The sequence below is a fragment of the Dipteris shenzhenensis genome, chromosome 9 (assembly GCF_047967505.1).
Source record: "Dipteris shenzhenensis isolate YYH24624 ecotype China chromosome 9, Dip_SZ_1.0, whole genome shotgun sequence".
NCBI classification, from domain to species: domain Eukaryota; kingdom Viridiplantae; phylum Streptophyta; class Polypodiopsida; order Gleicheniales; family Dipteridaceae; genus Dipteris; species Dipteris shenzhenensis.
In genome coordinates, this window is record NC_141604.1 from 607,962 (window position 1) to 634,080 (window position 26,119).

Consider the following 26,119-nt stretch of genomic DNA (forward strand, 5'->3'; position numbering starts at 1 on the left):
CAGAATGACTAGCAACACCTTATTCGAGGACTCTGCCTGTCCGTTTGCCTGAGGGTAATACACTGTGGACTTCTTATGAATGATTAGGTGCCGGGTAACCAGTTCCCGTAACACCGCATTAAGGAAATGCCCACCTTGATCCGTGACGAGCTCAACCGGACATCCGTACCGTGTCATAATGGCTTCATAAAGGAATCTGGCCACAGCCTTTGCCGAATTATCCTTCAGTGCTCTGGCCTCCACCCATTTGGTACAGTAATCTGTCGCCACCAGGATATACCGGTTACCTGTCCTCCTCGCCGGCGGCGAAAACGGACCTACAAAGTCCAGCCCCCACTTCATGAACGGTTCGAGGGCCAGTATGGGATTGTGCGGCATCCGGTCCCGACCTGATGGCTGGCCCAACCTCTGGCACACATCGCATCTTTTGACGAACCTATGCGCATCCCCCATTAATGTTGGCCACCACAGACCTCCTTGGAGTACCTTCCGTCCGGTTACTTCTCCTGCGAAGTGTCCACCGCTGATTCCTTGGTGAGCCTCTTCCAGGATGACCTCCTGCTCATGTGGGTACACACACCGTCGCAACACACCATCCAGCCCCTGCTTATACAATTGGTCAGCAATGATCCGGAAGTCTCTGCTCTTGAGCGCGAGCCATTTCCGCTGGTCTCGCGACATTCCGTCGCGCATCTGGCCCGTGTCGACAAAGTGAAACATGTCGTCGTACCACGTCTTTGGAGCTGCCGGTACCACCGCCTCCAGTTCGAACAGCTGGGCATCCGGAAAATCGTCTTCCACACCCATCGGGTCTTCGCCAGATTCCAACCGCGAAAGGTAATCCGCTACGGCATGTGTACTTCCTGGTCGATGGACCACCGTGAAGTCGAACTCCTGTAAAAGCAGCATCCACCGGGCCAACTTTCCAGTGAGCTCGGGCTTGTGTACCAAATACAACAAGGCGGAATGATCCACATGAAACGTGAACCGATTCCCCAACAGGTAGTGACGAAACTTTGTTACGGAATAAATCATCCCCAATGCTTCCCGCTCCGTCGTAGAGTAATTCCGTTCGGCTTTTGACAACCTGCGACTTGCATAATACACCGGGCGGAACCACTTGCTTGTCGCTTCCTGCATGAGGACACTACCAATAGCCACATCCGAGGCATCCACAAAGACATGAAACATCTTCGTCCAATCTGGCGGCTGAACCACCGGTGCTGTTGCCAACATCAGTTTGAGCCGTCGAAAAGCTAAGTCACAAGCAGGAGACCAGACTACCGGTACTTTGTTGAGTTGGTCATACAGTGGTGTCGCCACATCCGCCAGATACCGCAGCATTCGGCTGTGCCATTTAACCTGCCCTAGGAATCTCCCGAGCTGCTTACCGTTGCCAGGAACCTTTGCCTGCCGGATCGCTTCGACCTTCGCCGGATCTACCGCAATGCCTTCCGCCGAGACAATGCAACCCAGCAGCATACCGCTGCCCACGGCGAATGCACATTTCATAGGGTTCAGACACAACCGTGCCTCCCTACACCGGGTTAAGCATTTCTGCAGATGCTCAAGGTGCTGCTCGCGACTCCCAAAAACACTGAAATCGTCCAGAAATACCTGCATAAAGATTAGTAAATAATCATGAAATATTTCTTGGACCATGCGTTGAAATGTTGCCGGAGCATTCTTTAGCCCAAATGCCATCACCAGGAAAACAAATGCTCCCCACTCCGTGATGAAGGCTGTTTTCTCTCGATCTTCTGGTGCCATCTGCACCTGGTTATACCCACTGAAGCCATCCAGAAAAGAATACATCTCGTGACCTGCCACTGTATCCAGCATAGTATCATTAAACGGCAAGGGAAACGGATCCGTGATTGTCGCCGCGTTAAGCTTTCTGTAGTCAACACAGACCCGCAACTTCAAATTCTTTTTCGGAACAATCACTATTGGCGAAAGCCACGTTGCACGATCAACCGGATAGATAAACCCGACCTTTAGTAGCCTGTCCAGCTCCTCCTTCACCCTCTGGGCATAGTTCGGGTTCATTCGATACCGTTGTTGCCGAACCGGTATCGCATCCTTCTGCAGATTGATCCTGTGCTGATAGAATTTGGGATCGATGCCGAGCAAATCTGTGTAGTCCCAGGCGAACACGTCTTTGAAGGATTTCAGCAATGTCTCCAATTTTCCCCGAAACCCTTTATCGAGCTTCGCACTGACACGGACGTTCTTTGGCTCCTCCTCCGTCCCGAGGTTAAGATCCAGCAGCTCGTCTTCTTTGACCCTCCGCGAGCGACGGAGTTCCTGCTCGAAAACTCTTTCCGCCTCCGCCACTCCCGCTTCGTCCGGCATGTCTCCTGTGCCTTCCGGTAGACTCCCTTCGACTGGTTCTTTAGTGGAACTGGATGACTCCTGCGTAGCCGAGGGAATCTGATGCTGATATTGCTTTAAAACGGCAACCACATCGACCTCGAACAAGCTTACCAGCTCCGTATTCCTACTGAAGTAGTCATCCTCCTCTTCGACCCCCATTCCGTCCATCATATGGATACCTTCCGCCATCGTCGGTCGGAATGGTGTCCTCAGCCCTTGTTTGGTATGTACCGAGAGCTTCAGCTTCTTTTTTCCTTTCCGAATGGTGATGCGGTCTGATTGCCAGTCTTGTTTCACACGGGCCTGCCGCAACCACGGTCTTCCGAGCAATAACGGGTATGACCCGCTAATATCCTCCATCCGGAGAATCACCGCAGCGATTTCGAACTTCACGCCGCAAACCTCCATTTTCAATCCACGGAGCAATCCTAACGGCTGCACTCTCCGTTGGTCTGCCATCCGAACGGCGAAGGGTGCGGATTCCCATTTTGTGATACCCAATGGCACCAGCATTTGTTCGGACAGGATGTTGACCCCAGACCCTCCGTCCAGCAACACCCCTCCCACACGGCTGTTCTCCAGTGTTACGGAAATTACCGGGACCGCTTCGTCAAAAACAGGAGGCTGTTCTTCCGCTTCAGGCTTTGCAGATCCGTCTGACGACACTTCCATTGTTACCGCTTCCATCTCCGACTCCATCGCCCTGACTGGTTCCGTCAATTGTTTGATGAGAGAACTCCGGAAATTGGGTACCAATGCTAACAATTGCTCCATTGTCATGTGTATTTGCTGTTTCCGCAAATCCTGCCATAAATCATATGGTTCAACACCCTCCTCGCCGGTCATCAGGCTGTCCTTCTGACTGGTAGGTAGACAAGTCGCTTCTGGCTGCTCTCCTTGCAGGCGCCTTGCCACCTTCGCACCATTCTCCGTCACCGAGACTGCCTTTTCCGCGCTTGGCCTAGGTAACACCGTTGGGGTTTTCTGGACCCAGTCACCGACCGTCGACCGCACCTTTTGTTGTGCCTGCCAATCCAACGCCGGAGGTCTCCCCTTCTCTTGCGGGGCCTTGTAGTCCCGCACCTTTTCCTGGGATCGTGTGACCATGAGCACATCTCCGCTCGCACTTCCTCCCACTTTGCCTTCAACAGGGACACCCGCCGGTACTTCCGGTACTTCTTCGGACTGCGGACTAGGCTCCTTGCTATCCTGTTGCGGACTGTCATCATCGCATTCGATAATCAGAACCGCATTCACTGCTGGTGCGGACTTGCCTTCTCCGGATCCCCGGGTTGCTTCCCTTTCCGCCTTGTGGCGCTTGAATAATTCGCAATCTACCTTTCGATGTCCGGGTTGATTGCAATAAAAACATAGGAACGTCCGTTCCCCTGCTGGTTCATCTGCACCTGTTCCAGCCGTTCTCGGCCGCCAAGGTCTTTTCGCCGGTGCGGCTGGTACCGCGGCTGGTGCTGCGGCTGGTGCCGCAACTACCGCCGCCACCGCTGGTGTCGGGGCTATTCGTGCGTTATAGCGGCAGATCTCCGTGGTATGCGTCGCTGTTTGGCAAATCGCACACCACCGCTCATTCAAACCGCATTCCTCTGCTAAGTGTCCTGCATTCCGGCACCGATTACACCAAGTATCCTTGCGAACTTTTGAAGAGGACCCTATTCCACTATCCCGGCTTTTGGCTCCGGCAGCAGATCCTTCCGGAAATGACTTCCTTGCCGCTTTTCCAGCCTTCCGCCTCATGGAACGTTTGTCCTCCTCCTCATCCGACTGATCCGACTCCTCCTCAGTATCGGTATCGGAGTCTCCCTCAGCCTCCTCATACTTCACTTTTCCTTTCCTTCCCTTGGAAGTAAACAGGACTTGTTCCGCCCTCACCGCTGCTTGGACGACTTCTTCCAATGAAAGAGCTTCCAGATCCAACGATGCCAGGGACCTTTTCAATCCTTTATTCAGCCCCTCCATGAAGTAAGCATTTTGGATAGGGACTGCCGGGGTAGTTGCTGTATCGAGGCGGCGGATCAACGACCGAAACCTGGCCGCATACGCCTCCACTTCTTGGTTCTTCTGTTCCAGTTTCCCCAGTTTGGCCAGGACATGAACACGGGTCTTGTCCTCCCGAAACCGGAGCAAAAAGGCATCCCGCAGTAGATCAAACGTGGCGAAATGGGTAGCTCCATATTGCGCGATCCATACTGCCGCCTGCTTCTGCAGTGTCGGGATGAAAGTCGCCATCTTCATAAGATCTGTCGCCTGCACTGGTGGAGCCGTATTCACCATCCACGCCATCTCAAATGACAGTATATGTGCATCCGCATCCTCCTTATCCCGTCCCGAAAACTTGGGGTACTTCACCGTCATCCTGGGTACCAGTGGTGGAATAGCCGCGCTACTTACCGCCGGAACTCCACCCCCGCCTCCGCCTCCACCGCCTCCACCTCCCCTACCGGAATCTGGTGACGGACCTGGGGCTCCGCTTCCTGCAGGCACACCACCCCCCCGTCTCCTGGGACTCGGTGGTGGGGAATTCCGCAACGGTGACGCTTCGTCTTCCGGAGGAGTACTTGTTAAATCGAACGGGCTACTGCGTCCGAAGGATTCGCCTTCCTCCTGAACACCGGAAATGACTGGACCTTCCTCTCCTGGGATCAGCGGAGGTGTGTCAGAGCGACTACTACTCTCACTATCCGTGAAGAAGCCGAAGAGAAGATCACGTTGAGCCACATATCGGTCATGCCGTTCCTCGCGGGTTGTACGTGCCGATACTGGAGTTGCAGGCTCCCGAGGCCGTTCCGGAGAGCGCGATGTTCCCCCTGGCGCACCCCCAGCGTCATTCATGCGCTAGTCCACGCACCGAGGAATCAGAGTATTACAGATGGGGAGCAGCCAACCTCTCCGGGGTATCCACCGCGACAAACATGGAAATCTTCCGTGGTCGCCAAAGTGTTAGCCCTCTCTACTCTGAAGACTAACTCGAAACGCACTACTGCGACAGATTTACATGCGTAATCGTACTTCAGAACTGCGTATGAAAATTCATAGAGTAGAACAGTGATCGACAGAATCATTCATGATAAAACAATAAGGTAGATGCAATAGAATCTCTGTATTACATTTCTCCGAGCAGTACAACACCGTACTCTCTGATACATAACAATGTTCCTCTTCTGATCACACTGATCCTTGCTCCGATCCTCATCAATGAGCCCCCTGAATGATCGCTCTCTTCTCTTTTATCTAACCGGCACACATAACTCCTTCACGGTTGCCGTGCCTATTCAGTTCTCCGCCTGCTCCTAGAACTTCCGTCTTTTCATATCTCACTATAAACTAGATACAACGTATTAATGATAATAATCTAAGGACTAATGATCTAAGGACTCCCCCCCTAGTTCCTCTTTGCTGTTGCTGCTTTTGCCCTTAACAAGTGGATGAGTTGAGGCTCTCTATAAGACACCACGTTTTGGTTCATTTCACCCATTCTTAGCCATTCTTGCCTCCTCATCACTTTGTCACACCTTCCATCCTACTTTCATTGAGAATGGGTTCTCAAAGCCGTAGAGCTAGTAGACATGAAAGATGTAGGAACCCCCCAAATCTCATTGACGAGGAGCGCAAGCGGAAGGCTCGTGAGCGCAAGAGAGCCTCTAGAGTTAGAGCTCACACTGCCACCACCGATCCACCTCCACCTCTACATCCCACCTCCACCTCCACCTCCACCCCCACCCCCACCTCCATTGTCCCCCCATCTTCATCCCCTCCCCTACCTCCAGCCTCCGCCCTTCCCCTAGCCACCTACATTTCGGCCTCCACCTCTACCTCTTCCCCCTCCACCCTCCCCCCTCCCCCTCCCCCTCCCCCTATTCCCCTTGGCGCCTCCCTTCTCCCCTCCACCCTACCATCTCCCATTGATCCCCTTGCCCCACCTTGCAGCAGCAGTATTGCTTCACGACGTGACTTGCTGAAGTCCACTATCCGTCGTCGTACTAGCAAGATTGTGCAGTCTTTTTTTTGTGACCTCATGCCAGCTTTGCAGTCTGTCTTCTCACGTCCCTGATTGATCACCCTGACTTGGTAGAGTATAGGAGGCTTGCTAGTCTTGGTGCACGTAGAGATAGGGTTGTATGTAGCGAGGTCCTTAGTAGTGTTCGACGTTCCTATGCTTCTATTAAGCATAGGAACTCCAGTGATGCCTTGGCAGCACGTCGTGCTATTGTGGCTGCCATTAGTAGACCTCATATGATAGGCCATGTGCATACCGCTTCACGTCTTCTTCAAATTGCACCGTGCACATTATTGCGAGCAGGCATGATTAAGGAGGCAGAGTCTAGAGGATAGTGAGACTGATGCTCTTTGGGCTTTGAGTGGTCATGCACCTCGCAACAATCGGATGATTCCACTAGGTCCTTCATACAACAGTTTTGGGAGGAGCATTGCAGAGCATCCCCGATGTTCAAGAAGGCATTGTAGAAGAGGGTGTCATGCGGGGTGTACATTGAGCATGGTGCATGTTTTTTGGAGTGTACCCAGACTGAGTTGTACACTCAGTTTGTAGAGGCACACCCAGAGTTCAGGATTGGTGGGCAGAGGTCATTTGAGCGATGCAGGCCATGGTTTATGTAATGCTCTCAGAAGCGTGACACATGCTCTTGTCGCTACCATGTGGATTTTGGATTGATGTATGACGTATTCCGTTCCCTTGATGGTCATAGGGGAGTGGTTCCTACTAGCCCTCGTGACTTCATTCATTCCATATTGTGTACACGAGATGGTGATGCTTTATTCCACTCCCTTGATTGTGTGGAAGGCAGGTGTACTTTGTGTGGTGACTTTGCTAGAGTGCCACGAGTTGCACTAGATACTTGTGTGGTGACTTTGCTAGAGTTGCCACGAGTTGCAGATGGTTCGTTGGCAGCAGTATGAGTACATTACCTTGACATTAGATGGTGGTGCACAGTCGAGGAGGTTGCAGCTTGTGGGGAAGGAGACACCACGTGTTGTATTCATTGACAATTTTCGAGGGAAGCTGTACCGCTACATACGCCACTCGCACACGCCACTCGCGCACTGCGAAATGGGAGGATCGTCAGTTCCGTGCATGTTTGAGGACATTTCCTACAGGGGTGGTTGTCTCAGTGGTGGACTTTGCAGAGAATTATACCTTTGCACCACAGCATGAGATCCAATCAGAGTATTATTTCTCCGAACAGGTGACGTGTGATTGAGTATTGATTTTTTTATGGCCTCATTATATTGAATTATTTCAATAGTCATATTTTTTTTCAATGCCATATTGCAGGTTGCTATATTTGTGCACATTAGCTATCGTCATGCACAGGCTCATGTGGATGGTATTGATAGCCCATGGACTCACGTGTCATTGTGCGAGAGTATCACTTCTACATAAGTGATGATCGATCACATGATGCCCATTTTGTGCAGCATTGCTTCACTTTGCATGATAGTTTCTCGAGGGATCATGGTGTCACATGGCAGCGGCACTGGATCTGGTTAGACGGCTGTGGTGGGGTCAGTTCAAATCCGCTAGGACAATTTTATTGGTTCTGCAGATGGCACCGTGAGACAGGCATTCCGATCACATGGAGCTACTTCGAGACAGGGCACGGTAAGGGAGAGCATGATGGTGCAGGTGCTTGCATGAAGCGTGCTTTACGTCGATACCAGTTGCGTCAGAGTGCCGATCGCTTCAAGAATGCACATGATGTGGTGCGGTGCTGCAGCCAGCACTTATCCACTAGTGCTATCTCCTCGTTTCAGTCGCGTGACGATAGGGTGGTGAGCTGGTATTTTTGGTGCGTGGATATTGGGAGTCTTGATCAGTCTAGGCCTTTTGATTGTCGTTTAGTGTCTAACACTCTTGATTTCCATTCCATCAGGAGCATAGGTGAGTCTCACCCCGCGATCTTTTCTCGATGGTTTGCATGTTTTTGCTTTGCATGCATTGATGATGATTGGGGAGGGCGCTCCATGATACCATGGGCCGATCCATGGGTTCGGCGAGTGCTTTCTCCCTTCCAGCCTTGGGAGGAGGTACATGATGATGATCAGGATGCAGGATTCAGTTCCTCTAGAGATTATGAACAGCTTACAGATATGTTGCGTATTGGTGATATCTTTGCAGTTATTGCTTCGGAGGGCAATGAGGAGGGTGTCGATTATTACTTGTTGCGATGCTCTATGCTGAAGAGTGTGCTGAATGAGGATATAGTGGATGGGCATGGGATGCACTTCAATGCTCATAGCATGATCGTAGGTGGCCACTATTTTCAGCAGATACAGAGGCGTGGTTGCTATATTGAGTTCCAGGATTACATGGCGGATCAGGAGGCATACATGTATTCTCATCTTGTTGTTGCGATCAATATTACTATGAGTCGTGTTTGCACTCACAAGGCGACGTCCACTCCACGATGGCCCCTTGCAGTGGCGGATCACGAGAACATACTTGCAACTATTGGCATGAGAGCTGATCCTGAGGAGTAGCACATTACATATCATATTTTTTGGGATCATCAGTTGATCAGATTGATTTTTATTGGGTATCACTAGTTGATTACATATTTTTGTATTCGATATGTGTAGGCTCACTGTGTGACCATACCATTGTAATTTTCATGGACTCATATTTTGTATTTCACTCTAATGGTTGTATACACGTTCATACACATCATTGTATTAGATTCTATTTTATACATGATGTTCAATGTCTTCTCAATGGGATTTGTTGTGTTTGTAAAACAAAAATTTGTTTATTAGTAGTAATGTTGTAATTGTCTTTTGTGCTTTAGGACATTTTAAAAACGTGACTAAGAAAATTCATGCACGTACTAACGAAATATGTGTGTGGACTTATCTATTGGTCCCTGCTAGCATGACTACGTATGAAAAATGGTGCACGTACTAACGAAATACGCATGTGGACTTATCTATTGGGGATGAAACTTCGCACTGTAAGAAAATAGTATGCAGCGGAAGATAACAATAAAACGCAAGTACACGATGGAAAGCTGGAGAGAATACAAGAATTCTGATATACCAAACTGCTGATACAACTGATGGTTGGCTGTCCACCCGTGCGCTCTACAGACAGAGCTTCGATGGTGATCTAGACAGATGCTGGACGGAGGACTATGAGCGTGAAGAACTGGTGATCTGATGATAGGGGGTGGCCACTTATATAGTGTAAGTGGTTGACGGTCGGCCCTGTAATAGGCAGTCGGCCTAATAGACAGTCGGCCTGGAAGACCACCGACCCTTCAGAAAACATGCCGTCGGGCAGATGAAGGATCGCGCATAGGTCATACCGTCGGGCCTGGGGCTACCGGCAGCCCCCGGACCCTGCCGCTGGGGGCTTTGCCCCCAGACCCCCACCGGGGGCCTGCGCCCCCCGGACCCCCTGCTATCAGGGGGTCCGGGGGGCGCAGGCCCCCGGTGGGGGTCTGGGGGCAAAGCCCCCAGCGGCAGGGTCCGGGGGCTGCCGGTAGCCCCAGGCCCGACGGTATGACCTATGCGCGATCCTTCATCTGCCCGACGGCATGTTTTCTGAAGGGTCGGTGGTCTTCCAGGCCGACTGTCTATTAGGCCGACTGCCTATTACAGGGCCGACCGTCAACCACTTACACTATATAAGTGGCCACCCCCTATCATCAGATCACCAGTTCTTCACGCTCATAGTCCTCCGTCCAGCATCTGTCTAGATCACCATCGAAGCTCTGTCTGTAGAGCGCACGGGTGGACAGCCAACCATCAGTTGTATCAGCAGTTTGGTATATCAGAATTCTTGTATTCTCTCCAGCTTTCCATCGTGTACTTGCGTTTTATTGTTATCTTCCGCTGCATACTATTTTCTTACATGGTATCAGAGCCCGGGTCTGATCCCCGGCCACCTCTCTCCATGATCGATTGGAGGGGGGTGTTGGAGGTGCAAATCTCTCATGGACAAAGGGGATAAGAAGAAGGAGAAAGGGTTGAATTATCCCACATACAAAGGTGTGTGGAAGATGAAGGGACATAAATAGTCCAAGTTGCCCCTCCTATCTTCAATTCCCCCAAGCTTGCCTTTTGTGGAGGTTGGAGGGCTGGCTAGGCAAGGGTGCCTTATGGCAGGGGTGGGGACCTGCCATACACACATGCCAGAGCCTCCGTAGTGGCCATGAAGGTTGTGCACTTCCGTGAGGTGCTAGCGGTCTTGGCGGGGGGCACGCTAGGCACATGCTCTTGGATTCTAACATGGTATCAGAGCTCAGGCTATCTGAGTAACGACTTTATTGCAAGTTCAACGAGCTTTGTTAGCAAAGGCTACTAGGAGTGATGGCTGCACCAACCCCGTTGCGAATTCGTCCACCTGCCTTCAATGAAGGCAAGCTCGATGGGACGAATTATACTTTGTGGAAATTCAAGATCAGCGCGATCTTGGATTCATATGAGCTTCTGGATACTGTTCTGGGATTGGATCCAGAACCGGTTGGATCACCGAATCCAAACAACCCCAACGTCATAACGCCACCGAATGCAGATCTTCTTCGGGCATGGAAACGAAGGAACGCAGATGCACTCTGTGCTCTTGTTACCAGTTCAAGTGATTCTGTTTTGACTCTGATTCAGCACACAGACAAGGCAAGTGAGGCTTGGAACATACTGAAAGGTCAGTATGAAACGCGGAATCAGACCAGAATTCAAAATCTGGAGAATATGCTTGCTGCAGAGAGGTGCTCTGATGGAGAATCAGCTGAGACATTCATCACACGGATCAAGAATCTACGTGATCAGATGGCGGCGGTTGGGATTACAAAGACCAGCGAAGAGTTAGCCAGAAGGTGCATTCGGATCCTTCCACAAAAGTACGATGCGTTGGTCACGACACTCAACACGCAGGTAAGAAATCCACCCCTCACTTTTGAAGAGTTCAGCGCGATGCTTCTAGAGGAGGAGATGCGAATGAAGACCCGCGATGGCGGAAGTGATGCAGCATTCTCAACCACATCCAAAGGGAAGGGTGGAGAGAAGAAGAATGGTAAGAAGAAGAAGTTTTCAGGTAAGTGCCACTACTGCAACAAAAGCGGTCACATGATCAAGGATTGCAGAAAGAAGCAGCAGGACGAAAAGAATGGCACTACACAGTCTTCTTCGAAAGGCAAGGAATCTGCCAACACAGTTGAAACTGAGTTGGAGCTATGGGTTGCAATTGAAGAAATATGCTCCTCAACAGAAGTTTCAACAACGAATGATTCGTGGCTCCTTGATAGTGGAGCGTCCCGTCACATGACCAGAAAGAAGGACTGGTATAGCTCTTTCAAGCCTCTACAAGAGCCCATGAACGTGACGGTCGGTAATAATGCAAAATGCCCTGTGGAAGGTACAGGTACTATCTCTCTTTCCATTCAAGAGGGTGAAACTAAAGAGCTTTCTGATGTATTACTAGTTCCTCAGCTAAAGAAGAACTTGCTTTCGGTTGCTGCGATAACTGATCGCAACTTGGAGGTGCGTTTCAAGAGGACCGGAGCAGAAATCCTTAATGCAGCGGGCAAGGTGGTCGGCAAGGCAGTAAGGAAGAACAATCTGTACGAGCTGACGGCACTAACAGTCTCTTCAGGAGTGGGCATCAGTAAGGTATGGCATGAAAGATTTGGTCATCTTAGTTATCCTATTCTTTTGGAAATGCAGAAAACAGGGATGGTTGCACACTTGCCTGCACTCTCAAAGGTGCAGGAACCTTGTGAAGCTTGTATGATGGGCAAGCAACAAAGGAAGGCTTTTCCACATGAGAGCGGCTATCGGGCAAAGGCTCCTCTACAATTGGTTCATGCTGATCTCAGTGGGAAAGCTCCGACTCAAGCTTTGGGGGGATGTAACTACTACATGCTTATCGTCGACGACTACAGTAGATACATGTGGGTGTATTTTTTACGAGATAAGGCTGAAGCTCTTGGAAAATTCAAACAGTGGCAAAAGATGGTGGAAAACGAAAGCGGGCTGAAGGTAAAGAAGCTTCGCACGGACATCGTCAATCGAAGCTTCACAAAGGCCTTGACGGGCAAAACACCTTTGGAGGCTTACTCAGGTAAAAAGCCTTCCGCTTCTCATTTCAGAACATTTGGATGTGAGTGCTTTGTTCATGTTCCAGATAGCACCAGAAAGAAATTAGATCCAAAGAGCAGAAAGTGTATCTTCATGGGCTATAGCCAGGAGTCAAAGGCGTACCGGCTATATGATCCAGAGGCAAAGAAGATCGTGGTCAGTCGTGATGTGGTGTTTTGGGAACAGCCACATACAGTGGAGGAGGAGGTATGCCCTTCCACTTTATCATCAGCCGTAAAAGTAACTCACCTTGTGCCCGTATCTAAAGCAGAGTTGCAGAATGAGGAGGAGTACTTCGAGGAACAGACTCCACCAACACCACAACATGCCTTGGCTCCACAAGGTAAGCCACTTCCAAAGTGGGCAAGGCAGCTCTTTGATGAGAAGAATCCGGTTCCAGACTTGGCAGAGTCATCTGCAGATGGACTTCGACGATCAAAGAGGATAGAGGAGCAGAAAAGGGCTTCTGAACACATAGTCAATATGGCCTTGATGGCTGAGATTATGAAAGTTCAAGAGCCTATGAATTTGGATGAGGCAATGGCGGATCCAAATTGGAAAGCTGCCATGCAAGAGGAGTATGACAGCATCATGAAGAATCAGACTTGGGACTTGGTTGATCGTCCAGAAAAAAGGAAGATCATTGGTACCAAATGGGTATGGAAGGCCAAGTACAAATCTGATGGATCTTTGGAAAAGTACAAGGCTAGGCTTGTTGCACAAGGATACTCTCAAGTTGAAGGCTTTGATTTTGAGGATTCCTTTGCTCCTACAGCAAGGATGACAACTATTCGGGTGGTACTTGCCTTGGCTGCTCATAAGCAGTGGCCGGTGTTTCAAATGGACGTGAAATCTGCGTTCTTGAATGGACATCTCAAGGAGGAGGTATATGTGTTCCAGCCACCAGGATTTGAGGTGCCCAATTCAGAGAACAAGGTTTGCAGACTAAAGAAGGCATTGTACGGGCTGAAACAGGCCCCAAGGGCATGGTACCAACGGATTGATAGCTTTCTCATATCTATTGGTTTCTCAAAAAGTGCTTCTGATGCTAACCTGTATGTTTGTAAGCAGGATGGCAAGTATGTGGTAATAGTCCTTTACGTGGATGACTTGATCATCACAGGAGATCATGAGAAGATGCTGCAACAGTTGAGGGAGTCGTTGAGTTCCGAGTTTGAGATGACAGATTTGGGGCTCATGCACTTTTGCCTCGGCATTGAGGTTTGGCAAAAACCTGGCAGGATTTTCATGCGACCAGATGGACAAAGGGGATAAGAAGAAGTACATGCGTTTTGTTGTTATCATCAGCCGTAAAAGTAACTCACCTTGTGCCCGTATCTAAAGCAGAGTTGCAGAATGAGGAGGAGTACTTCGAGGAACAGACTCCACCAACACCACAACATGCCTTGGCTCCACAAGGTAAGCCACTTCCAAAGTGGGCAAGGCAGCTCTTTGATGAGAAGAATCCGGTTCCAGACTTGGCAGAGTCATCTGCAGATGGACTTCGACGATCAAAGAGGATAGAGGAGCAGAAAAGGGCTTCTGAACACATAGTCAATATGGCCTTGATGGCTGAGATTATGAAAGTTCAAGAGCCTATGAATTTGGATGAGGCAATGGCGGATCCAAATTGGAAAGCTGCCATGCAAGAGGAGTATGACAGCATCATGAAGAATCAGACTTGGGACTTGGTTGATCGTCCAGAAAAAAGGAAGATCATTGGTACCAAATGGGTATGGAAGGCCAAGTACAAATCTGATGGATCTTTGGAAAATTACAAGGCTAGGCTTGTTGCACAAGGATACTCTCAAGTTGAAGGCTTTGATTTTGAGGATTCCTTTGCTCCTACAGCAAGGATGACAACTATTCGGGTGGTACTTGCCTTGGCTGCTCATAAGCAGTGGCCGGTGTTTCAAATGGACGTGAAATCTGCGTTCTTGAATGGACATCTCAAGGAGGAGGTATATGTGTTCCAGCCACCAGGATTTGAGGTTCCCAATTCAGAGAACAAGGTTTGCAGACTAAAGAAGGCATTGTACGGGCTGAAACAGGCCCCAAGGGCATGGTACCAACGGATTGATAGCTTTCTCATATCTATTGGTTTCTCAAAAAGTGCTTCTGATGCTAACCTGTATGTTTGTAAGCAGGATGGCAAGTATGTGGTAATAGTCCTTTACGTGGATGACTTGATCATCACAGGAGATCATGAGAAGATGCTGCAACAGTTGAGGGAGTCGTTGAGTTCCGAGTTTGAGATGACAGATTTGGGGCTCATGCACTTTTGCCTCGGCATTGAGGTTTGGCAAAAACCTGGCAGGATTTTCATGCGACCAGATGGACAAAGGGGATAAGAAGAAGTACATGCGTTTTGTTGTTATCATCAGCCGTAAAAGTAACTCACCTTGTGCCCGTATCTAAAGCAGAGTTGCAGAATGAGGAGGAGTACTTCGAGGAACAGACTCCACCAACACCACAACATGCCTTGGCTCCACAAGGTAAGCCACTTCCAAAGTGGGCAAGGCAGCTCTTTGATGAGAAGAATCCGGTTCCAGACTTGGCAGAGTCATCTGCAGATGGACTTCGATGATCAAAGAGGATAGAGGAGCAGAAAAGGGCTTCTGAACACATAGTCAATATGGCCTTGATGGCTGAGATTATGAAAGTTCAAGAGCCTATGAATTTGGATGAGGCAATGGCGGATCCAAATTGGAAAGCTGCCATGCAAGAGGAGTATGACAGCATCATGAAGAATCAGACTTGGGACTTGGTTGATCGTCCAGAAAAAAGGAAGATCATTGGTACCAAATGGGTATGGAAGGCCAAGTACAAATCTGATGGATCTTTGGAAAAGTACAAGGCTAGGCTTGTTGCACAAGGATACTCTCAAGTTGAAGGCTTTGATTTTGAGGATTCCTTTGCTCCTATAGCAAGGATGACAACTATTCGGGTGGTACTTGCCTTGGCTGCTCATAAGCAGTGGCCGGTGTTTCAAATGGACGTGAAATCTGCGTTCTTGAATGGACATCTCAAGGAGGAGGTATATGTGTTCCAGCCACCAGGATTTGAGGTGCCCAATTCAAAGAACAAGGTTTGCAGACTAAAGAAGGCATTGTACGGGCTGAAACAGGCCCCAAGGGCATGGTACCAACGGATTGATAGCTTTCTCATATCTATTGGTTTCTCAAAAAGTGCTTCTGATGCTAACCTGTATGTTTGTAAGCAGGATGGCAAGTATGTGGTAATAGTCCTTTACGTGGATGACTTGATCATCACAGGAGATCATGAGAAGATGCTGCAACAGTTGAGGGAGTCGTTGAGTTCCGAGTTTGAGATGACAGATTTGGGGCTCATGCACTTTTGCCTCGGCATTGAGGTTTGGCAAAAACCTGGCAGGATTTTCATGCGACCAGATGGACAAAGGGGATAAGAAGAAGTACATGCGTTTTGTTGTTATCATCAGCCGTAAAAGTAACTCACCTTGTGCCCGTATCTAAAGCAGAGTTGCAGAATGAGGAGGAGTACTTCGAGGAACAGACTCCACCAACACCACAACATGCCTTGGCTCCACAAGGTAAGCCACTTCCAAAGTGGGCAAGGCAGCTCTTTGATGAGAAGAATCCGGTTCCAGACTTGGCAGAGTCATCTGCAGATGGACTTCGACGATCAAAGAGGATAGAGGAGCAAAAAAGGGCTTCTGAACACATAGTCAATATGGCCTTGATGGCTGAGATTATGAAAGTTCAAGAGCCTATGAATTTGGATGAGGCAATGGCGGATCCAAATTGGAAAGCTGCCATGCAAGAGGAGTATGACAGCATCATGAAGAATCAGACTTGGGACTTGGTTGATCGTCCAGAAAAAAGGAAGATCATTGGTACCAAATGGGTATGGAAGGCCAAGTACAAATCTGATGGATCTTTGGAAAAGTACAAGGCTAGGCTTGTTGCACAAGGATACTCTCAAGTTGAAGGCTTTGATTTTGAGGATTCCTTTGCTCCTACAGCAAGGATGACAACTATTCGGGTGGTACTTGCCTTGGCTGCTCATAAGCAGTGGCCGGTGTTTCAAATGGACGTGAAATCTGCGTTCTTGAATGGACATCTCAAGGAGGAGGTATATGTGTTCCAGCCACCAGGATTTGAGGTGCCCAATTCAGAGAACAAGGTTTGCAGACTAAAGAAGGCATTGTACGGGCTGAAACTGGCCCCAAGGGCATGGTACCAACGAATTGATAGCTTTCTCATATCTATTGGTTTCTCAAAAAGTGCTTCTGATGCTAACCTGTATGTTTGTAAGCAGGATGGCAAGTATGTGGTAATAGTCCTTTACGTGGATGACTTGATCATCACAGGAGATCATGAGAAGATGCTGCAACAGTTGAGGGAGTCGTTGAGTTCCGAGTTTGAGATGACAGATTTGGGGCTCATGCACTTTTGCCTCGGCATTGAGGTTTGGCAAAAACCTGGCAGGATTTTCATGCGACCAGATGGACAAAGGGGATAAGAAGAAGTACATGCGTTTTGTTGTTATCATCAGCCGTAAAAGTAACTCACCTTGTGCCCGTATCTAAAGCAGAGTTGCAGAATGAGGAGGAGTACTTCGAGGAACAGACTCCACCAACACCACAACATGCCTTGGCTCCACAAGGTAAGCCACTTCCAAAGTGGGCAAGGCAGCTCTTTGATGAGAAGAATCCGGTTCCAGACTTGGCAGAGTCATCTGCAGATGGACTTCGACGATCAAAGAGGATAGAGGAGCAGAAAAGGGCTTCTGAACACATAGTCAATATGGCCTTGATGGCTGAGATTATGAAAGTTCAAGAGCCTATGAATTTGGATGAGGCAATGGCGGATCCAAATTGGAAAGCTGCCATGCAAGAGGAGTATGACAGCATCATGAAGAATCAGACTTGGGACTTGGTTGATCGTCCAGAAAAAAGGAAGATCATTGGTACCAAATGGGTATGGAAGGCCAAGTACAAATCTGATGGATCTTTGGAAAAGTACAAGGCTAGGCTTGTTGCACAAGGATACTCTCAAGTTGAAGGCTTTGATTTTGAGGATTCCTTTGCTCCTACAGCAAGGATGACAACTATTCGGGTGGTACTTGCCTTGGCTGCTCATAAGCAGTGGCCGGTGTTTCAAATGGACGTGAAATCTGCGTTCTTGAATGGACATCTCAAGGAGGAGGTATATGTGTTCCAGCCACCAGGATTTGAGGTGCCCAATTCAGAGAACAAGGTTTGCAGACTAAAGAAGGCATTGTACGGGCTGAAACAGGCCCCAAGGGCATGGTACCAACGGATTGATAGCTTTCTCATATCTATTGGTTTCTCAAAAAGTGCTTCTGATGCTAACCTGTATGTTTGTAAGCAGGATGGCAAGTATGTGGTAATAGTCCTTTACGTGGATGACTTGATCATCACAGGAGATCATGAGAAGATGCTGCAACAGTTGAGGGAGTCGTTGAGTTCCGAGTTTGAGATGACAGATTTGGGGCTCATGCACTTTTGCCTCGGCATTGAGGTTTGGCAAAAACCTGGCAGGATTTTCATGCGACCAGATGGACAAAGGGGATAAGAAGAAGTACATGCGTTTTGTTGTTATCATCAGCCGTAAAAGTAACTCACCTTGTGCCCGTATCTAAAGCAGAGTTGCAGAATGAGGAGGAGTACTTCGAGGAACAAACTCCACCAACACCACAACATGCCTTGGCTCCACAAGGTAAGCCACTTCCAAAGTGGGCAAGGTAGCTCTTTGATGAGAAGAATCCGGTTCCAGACTTGGCAGAGTCATCTGCAGATGGACTTCGACGATCAAAGAGGATAGAGGAGCAGAAAAGGGCTTCTGAACACATAGTCAATATGGCCTTGATGGCTGAGATTATGAAAGTTCAAGAGCCTATGAATTTGGATGAGGCAATGGCGGATCCAAATTGGAAAGCTGCCATGCAAGAGGAGTATGACAGCATCATGAAGAATCAGACTTGGGACTTGGTTGATCGTCCAGAAAAAAGGAAGATCATTGGTACCAAATGGGTATGGAAGGCCAAGTACAAATCTGATGGATCTTTGGAAAAGTACAAGGCTAGGCTTGTTGCACAAGGATACTCTCAAGTTGAAGGCTTTGATTTTGAGGATTCCTTTGCTCCTACAGCAAGGATGACAACTATTCGGGTGGTACTTGCCTTGGCTGCTCATAAGCAGTGGCCGGTGTTTCAAATGGACGTGAAATCTGCGTTCTTGAATGGACATCTCAAGGAGGAGGTATATGTGTTCCAGCCACCAGGATTTGAGGTGCCCAATTCAGAGAACAAGGTTTGCAGACTAAAGAAGGCATTGTACGGGCTGAAACTGGCCCCAAGGGCATGGTACCAACGGATTGATAGCTTTCTCATATCTATTGGTTTCTCAAAAAGTGCTTCTGATGCTAACCTGTATGTTTGTAAGCAGGATGGCAAGTATGTGGTAATAGTCCTTTACGTGGATGACTTGATCATCACAGGAGATCATGAGAAGATGCTGCAACAGTTGAGGGAGTCGTTGAGTTCCGAGTTTGAGATGACAGATTTGGGGCTCATGCACTTTTGCCTCGGCATTGAGGTTTGGCAAAAACCTGGCAGGATTTTCATGCGACCAGATGGACAAAGGGGATAAGAAGAAGTACATGCGTTTTGTTGTTATCATCAGCCGTAAAAGTAACTCACCTTGTGCCCGTATCTAAAGCAGAGTTGCAGAATGAGGAGGAGTACTTCGAGGAACAGACTCATCAGACGGTATGACCTATGCGCGATCCTTCATCTGCCCGACGGCATGTTTTCTGAAGGGTCGGTGGTCTTCCAGGCCGACTGTCTATTAGGCCGACTGCCTATTACAGGGCCGACCGTCAACCACTTACACTATATAAGTGGCCACCCCCTATCATCAGATCACCAGTTCTTCACGCTCATAGTCATCCGTCCAGCATCTGTCTAGATCACCATCGAAGCTCTGTCTGTAGAGCGCACGGGTGGACAGCCAACCATCAGTTGTATCAGCAGTTTGGTATATCAGAATTCTTGTATTCTCTCCAGCTTTCCATCGTGTACTTGCGTTTTATTGTTATCTTCCGCTGCATACTATTTTCTTACAACAAGCTTGGGGGAATTGAAGATAGGAGGGGTAACTTGGACTATTTATGTCCCTTCATCTTCCACACACCTTTGTATGTGGGATAATTCAACCCTTTCTCCTTCTTCTTATCCCCTTTGTCCATGAGAGATTTGCACCTCCAACACGCACGACTCTTAGGCCACCTTAGACATAAATCCATGCAAGATTTGGTCTCCAACTGATTTGGTATGCGCCACGTGGAAGGTATAATGCGTACATTTTTACAATCCCTACTAGCATGACTACGTATGAAAAATGGCGCACGTACTAATGAAATACGCATGTGGACTTATCTGTTGGGAATTAAACTTTGCATGGCTCTTAGGCTACCCTAGACGTACATCCACGCAAGATTTGGTCTCCAACTGATTTGGTATGCGCCATGTGGAAGGTATAATGCGTAGATTTTTACAAATCCCTACAACACGACTAAACCCTAAACCCTAAACCCTAAACCCTAAACCCTAAATCCTAAACCCTAAACCCTATTGGGGATGAAACTTCACACGGTTCTTAGGCTACCGTAGACGTACATCCATGCAAGATTTGCTCTCCAACTAATTTGGTATGCGCCACGTGGAAGGTATAATGCGTACATTTTTCAATGCCTACTAGCATGACTAAACCCTAAACCCTAAACCCTGTTGGGGATGAAACTTCACACGGCTCTTAGGCTACCCTAGACGTACATCCACGCAATATTTGGTCTCCAACTGATTTGGTATGTGCCACGTGGATGGTATAATGTGTACATTTTTGCAAGCACTCCCTACTAGTGATTACGTATGAAAAATGATGCACGTACTAACCAAATACGCGTGTGGACTTATCTGTTGGGGATTAAAATTTGCACGGCCCTTAGGCTAACCTAGGCGTACATCCATGCAAGATTTGGTCTCCAACTGATTTGGTATGTGCCATGTAGAAGGTATAATGCGTAGATTTTTACAAATCCCTACTAGCACGACTAAGCCCTAAACCCTAAACCCTAAACCCTAAACCTTGTTGGGGATGAAACTTCGCACGGTTCTTAGGCTACCCTACACGTACATCCATGCAAGATTTGGTCTCCAACTGATTTGGTATGCGCCACATGGAAGGTATAATGCATACATTTTTACAATCCCTACTAGCATGACTAAACCCTAAACCCTAAACCCTAAAAAACCCTAAACCCTGTTGGGACTTCGCACGGCTCTTAGGCTACCCTAGACATATATCCACGCAAGATTTGGTCTCCAACTGATTTGGTATGTGCCACGTGGAAGGTATAATGCATACATTTTTGCAAGCACTTCCTACTTAGTCTAGTGATTGTGTATGAAAAATCGTGCATGTACTAACCAAATACGCATGTGGACTTATCTGTTGGGGATTAAACTTTGCACGGGTCTTAGGCTACCCTAGACGTACATCCATGCAAGATTTGGTCTCCAATTGATTTGGTATGCGCCACGTGGAAGGTATAATGCATACATCCACGCAAGATTTGGTCTCCAACTGATTTCATATGTGCCACGTGGAAGGTATAATCCCTACTAGTGACTACGTATGAAAAATGGCAAGCATTGATATATACAAAATTCAATATGATATTCAAAATGATAAAGTCCCGATAAAGTTCATAGCAGGAGAGAGCTCTAGAAAGAGAGAGAGAGAGAGAGAGAGAGAGAGAGAGAGAGAGAGAGAGAGCTTATACTTGAACACCTTTTCAATGCTTAATGTTTACAATTACAACACACAGCATTATTTTTAAAATACCTTATGTATTAGATGTGTGAATTGAGATATCTGAAATTCAAAATCATACTCTTAATTTTAAATACGCACATGGGGATGAAACTTCGCACGGCTCTTAGGTTTAGTGTAATAACTGCAAGCATTGATATATACGAAATTCAATATGATATTCAAAATGATAAATTTCATAGCACGAGAAAGAGAGAGAGAGAGAGAGAGAGACCTTATACTTGAACACTTTTTCAATGCTTAATGTTTACAATTACTTCACATGGCATTCTTTTTAAAATACCTTATGTATTAGATGTGTGAATTGAGATAATTGAAATTCAAAATCATACTCCTAATTTTAAATGTTTATGTTAGATTTGAACAAACTATAAACTGAGACAAACAAAGTAAGAAGAACATCATGAAAGTACGAAAATGCTCATACATCATAAAAGTAAGAACAATATCATGAAAGTACCAAAATGAATGTGTACATCATCATCATCATCTGTGAAGCCTAAACAATCATCCTGAATCAAAATCTGATAACTCCACATATGATCCTCTAGTCATCCTCTGACGTGGCTCCTGTATGACCCGCTGCCCAACCGTCCGCTGTGTGCCCTCAGGCAAAGCCGGATCAGATGGGCCAGCCTCATCTCCTGCATGAGATGAGCCAGCCTCATCCTAATGAAGAGGAGGGCATGCTACACGAGCCACTACTGCCATCTTTGCCTCCCTCGCCTCCTCTATGTATGCGCATCTTAGCTCCCAAAGTCGTGCATCTGTGAATACTCGTGCCTCAAATCTAGCGCGAGTAATCGTCTCTACATGTAGAAGACGCTGGTCTCGACCCCTGCTCCACCCACTGCTACAATGATGTCTGAAGCTCTGCCTCTCGCTCAATATGGCGTGCCTCCTCTGCTCTGCCTCGTCACCTGGCATGAAATCACCATATGAGAAGTGTCGCGGAACACACGCTGCAACCACTGATGTATCAGCACCCTCCTGCTACAGCAAAGCTCTCTGTGCCTCCTCCCTGTACTACTCTGTCAAGACCATGCGGGCGAATGGATCAATGGCCTGACGATGACCAAGATAGAGATCATCCATGCCTAGTCCTCTGTATGTGGCCACATCAATGTCAGCAAAGCATATAGGGCACACTGATCATGCCACCATGTGGCGGGTCATGTAATGGAGATGCGCGATGTGGCCGCACCCTAGTCCAAACCACCCTACGGTGTCAAACTCCTCGTGGCAAAGGACGCAAGTGGTGGTAGGAAGCCTGGCTATGACTGGTGCATCTATGGGTGTCCTAGTCGGCACATCTACAGGAGGAGCGGGGTATAGGGCCACACTGGGGTCGATCCTATGGCGAGATAAATCACGACTAATATGTCTCAACTACAAAATATAGTGCTCCGCACGATGGTACGCTATGCATGTCTGAATCCTCTGCTCCTCCAAATCTACCTCCAACAGTCGTACACGAGACTCCATATCCTGTCGCAATAGATGTGCCTGCAATGCAAACATGTCACGTACATGGTGAGAATTAACCAAAAAACTTCAGTTCAAAACATGCAACAAAAAAATAAACTAAAATAATCAGAATAACTAACCTCATCCCTAGACTCGGCCAACAATGCCTCCAACTCTACAATCCGTGCGTCTCGAGTCTCCAACTCGTGCTGAGGCGGTGTAGATGTGGGAGGTAGTGTAGATGTGGGAGGTGGAATCGAAAGTGATCTCGATAGGGCAGAGACCATGTCGTGCAAGGATGATGCCATTGAATGAACATCCCTCCTAATCCGTCCTCCAACAACTCGCAATGCTGGTGTAGGGATAGTGTGCAACTCTAGTGCCTCGCGTCGACGCCGAAAACCTGCATTCTGACACTCCTGATGCCCCATCCTACCATGTTCCGCCGCTCCTAATCCTGGACAGGTACTAAGGTAGTCTACCCGATGACCAAGCACAAACTCGGCGTATAGCTGCATGGCAAATGACTTGGCTATCTGATGGTTGTGAGGCAATCGACCACCATTCGCAGCGAGATATCTCGGATAAATGTGTGCTGCTATGACGGGGTGCCTACAACGTAAAATATGCAAGGGCAGCCCTGATCGTGGTTGCATTGCCTTAGTGTGACCATCCCAAAACATATCCTCTAAGGCCTACCTGTGAGGTGACTCACGCTCAAACAACTCTCGAATGGCTCTCCAATCTAAGCCATGACCAGTGATCTCTGCCTCAGCCTGTGCCTGAAAGGTATCCACAACGTCCTCAACTGTGTCCAATCGACCCAGAGCCTCAATGACTGAATCTAGACTTGCAACCAAGTGAGGGGGTGCCCTAGCATCCTGCAGTGCCCTCATCTCAGCTCTCAGAATCTCTATCTGCATATGAACAGTGGTGCCAGAACCTGTGCGCTGGCTAGCGCATGCACAAAAAAAACACATGGAAATTAATATTCTATTTGGGTAATGAAAATAATATTCTATTCAATATGACTTATAATCTATTTATGTAATGAAAACTATTTATACGTACTCCTTGATGAGGTAGGATTTCATTGGGATCATCCTATGCACCTACCGGTAGATGGGCCAAATGTGTGGCTATGCCTACAACAGTGCTATGTTGCAAATTCAATTCATATTTACAATTATTTACAAGTTGTTTACTTTAGAAAGTCGGTTTCTTCAAGCTCATTCTCCTTGTTTATACTACCCACCCTTGCTGTAATTAATAGCAAATAGCTTTTGTTCTAGATGCTCCCTCCATTTTTCGAGGCTCTACAATACCATGGGCTCTACTAGCATGTCAAAGTATGTAGTAGAGGTGTATTTTTGGAAGAGAGATCTAAAGATACTGAGTGATAGAAAGAAAATGTATGTACAATACATTATAATAAACTACAAGGAATAGATGCTAACTTGAAAGATATAACCCAAGGCAAGACCTGCATACTAGAATATTCCACATGAAGGTGGACAAATGCACCTCTCAATAATTGCAAGTGGAAGTCAAATTGCACCTCTAAACATATGTCAAACTAATGTAGAATAGCATATTGAAATGTATAGAATATATAGGAAATGACAATATTTATAGGATAGAGATAGGTTATGGCCGTTGAGATAACCCTGGTTATACTGCTTGACTTGGAGCATCTGTTGAATGATTGGTTGGCATGACTGGCTCCTAGCTAGTTGGGAATAGCTAGCCCTAAACAACTTTTTGACTAGGCCTTAACTAGATCATCTTGCTCTAGCTTGTTAACTCAGCCTACTTACTCTACCTAAATTATGAAACAACTCTTAACCAACTATATAATCTATAATATTCCACATAAAGATAGATAAACGCACACCGCAATAATTTCTTTTTTTTAATAGATGATTTCTAAAAACAAAATTTAAATGTTATATTTAATTCAAAACTTCACTAATTCAAAAAATAACATGCAAACTACTTTAATCTCTTTTTTTTTTAATAGATGATTTAAAAAAACAAAATATATACTTTCTGACATTTAAATAAAAACTTCACTAACTTAAATAACATAAAAGCTACCTTAAACTCTTATTTTCTTTTTTTTAAAAGATGATTTTTAAAACTAAAATTTAAACATTTTTTTATTTAAATAAAAATAGCACCAATTTGAAAAATAACATAAAACCTACTTTAATCTCTCTTTTTTTTAATAGATGAATTTAAAAAACAAAATATCTATATTTTCACATTTTAAATAAAAAATTACGTAATTAAAAAAAATTATTTAAAAAATTTTTAAAATGCATTTGAAAATTTGAAATATTTTATAATTAGATTACATATTCCTATAAACTAAAATAATATAAAAGCTACTTTAAACTCTTATTTTCTTTTTTTTAATAGATGATTTCTAAAAACAAAATTTAAACGTTATATTTAATTCAAAACTTCAGTAATTTATAAACTTCAATTATATATATATTTTTTAATAGATGATTTTAAAAAACAAATTATATACTTTTTGACATTTAAATAAAAACTTCACTAACTTAAATAACTTACATAACATAAAAGCTACCTTAAACTCTTATTTTCTTTTTTTTTTAAAGATCATTTTTAAAAATATAATTTAAACGTTTTTTTATTTAAATAAAAATAGCACTAATTTAAAAAATAAATTTAATCTCGATTTTAAAAAACAAAATATATACATTTTCACATTTTAAATAAAAAATAACGTAATTCTAAAAATAATTTAAAAAAACTTTAAAATGCATTTGAAATTTAGAAATATTTTATAATTATTCTTATAAACTAAAATTTAACGTTATATTTAATTCAAAACTTCACTAATTTAAAAAATAACATGCAAACTACTTTAATCTATATTTTTTTTAATAGATGATTTTAAAAAACAAAATATATACTTTCTAACATTTAAATAAAAACTTCACTAACTTAAATAACATAAAAGCTACCTTAAACTCTTATTTTCTTTTTTTAAAAACGATGATTTTTAAAACTAAAATTTAAACGTTTTTTTATTTAAATAAAAATAGCACCAATTTGAAAAATAACATAAAACCTACTTTAATCTCTTTTTTTAAATAGATGAATACAAAAAATAAAATATATACATTTTCACATTTTAAATAAAAAATTATGTAATTAAAAAAAATTATTTAAAAAAATTTTAAAATGCATTTGAAAATTTGAAATATTTTATAATTAGATTACATATTCCTATAAACT

At 45.9% G+C, this 26,119-nt stretch overlaps 1 pseudogene; it reads right to left on the reverse strand.

Annotated features, from left to right (window-relative positions):
* Positions 1-22,803: 22,803 nt before the first annotated feature.
* LOC147898042 (uncharacterized) lies at positions 22,804-23,505 on the reverse strand (annotated as a pseudogene).
* Positions 23,506-26,119: the final 2,614 nt, after the last annotated feature.